We start from the raw sequence: 1,434 nt of genomic DNA, 5'->3' as shown, positions 1-1,434 counted from the left end.
AGTAATTAGTTAGATTTTCCCATGTTTCTGTTTTATCTAGTCTGGGACTCCAGCCCAAGGCACATGTGGCATGTGGCACAGGCCTTCCCTCCTCAGTTAAAAGTCCTTGGACCATCCCGCACAGACATATCCAGACATGGAGTTTTTCCTAGGTGATGGAAATCCACTCAAGATTAAGCATTGTAGTAGGTTTCTGCCATTTCCGGAATGGATAACTGCAGAGAAATAGGTGGACAGACTGACAGGAATCAAGTCACCTGCTTTTCTGGAGCTCATTTCTTAGGGTAACTAAAACAAGTGTTTAGAGCCAGAATGTCCATGGATTCTTTGTAAGTTGCTTGATAATAATATCACCCTTTAACTGTTTGCTGAATTCTAGCTCAATATTTCTATTCATTCCAAAAAGTGCCATACATTAACACTATTCATCCACCCACCAATTTATTTGCTGATTCACCCAAAATATATTTAATGAGTGCCATATGTGACCAGGACAATAAAGCACAGTCCTAGACCTCAAGGAGCTGCTGCAGCAAGTCAGAGAGACAGGTAGGGAAATAATTGCAGGCCCACTAGAAAAATGCTGGAATGGAGGCAGGCTTATTTATAAACCATGAAAGATCAAGTCCAGCAAGGGAATTAAGGGTTTGTCTGAGCCAGGCTCCTAAATATCAGTAGGCTCAGTCATGTCATATATTTCATGGCTTGGATTGACATGTCGAAATCTGGAAACAACTATGCTGATTTAGCAAGCAGTGCAGAGTTTGTAAATAAAGTCCACGGCTCTCTGTGATTTTTCCAAATTTCTGAGTGGTAGTCTTTTGGGATGGAAACCTCTACCTGAAGCAGATGAATGCTGATGGATTTAACTTCTCAATAATCTTAGCCCTTCCTTTTGAGCCCAGGAAACAATAACAAACATGATATTTAGTACAGAACGGCTTCATCTTCAGCAGAAATGAAATTACAAATGAAATACCTTTCATGTTCACATAACTCAACCATTCCTAGTACTCCTGTAAAAAGTTCAATGTGGAAATCCGAAAAAGAAACACATGGCCAACAATGCTGGATAGCAGATGTGCAGATTCTGATTAAAACATGTTCTCAGGACAGGTATGGAGAGGATGGCGATTTATGGGCAATCACAGGGTCTTTGTGCTAGCCTACTGTCTGCTTTGAGCAATGAGACTAGACTTTGTTCTCAGATATAGATGTGCTGTGGGTACATTGTAAAATGTGTCACTTCTGACAATGGTGTCACTGAACTGTGTCACTTCTTGCTGATGTGAAGGAGGAGTATGATCCTGACTATCAGCCTCCACCCTCCACCTTAGTGCCTAGAAAAGTTGGCATCCTTACAGAGATGAACATAACCAATGAAAAAAAGAGACTGTTTTATTCTGTGATATCTTTCCCTAAGTAGGCAAAAAA

This window comes from Mastomys coucha, unplaced genomic scaffold (genome assembly GCF_008632895.1).
Source record: "Mastomys coucha isolate ucsf_1 unplaced genomic scaffold, UCSF_Mcou_1 pScaffold14, whole genome shotgun sequence".
Classification (NCBI taxonomy): domain Eukaryota; kingdom Metazoa; phylum Chordata; class Mammalia; order Rodentia; family Muridae; genus Mastomys; species Mastomys coucha.
Note: the sequence above shows the minus strand (reverse complement) of the source record.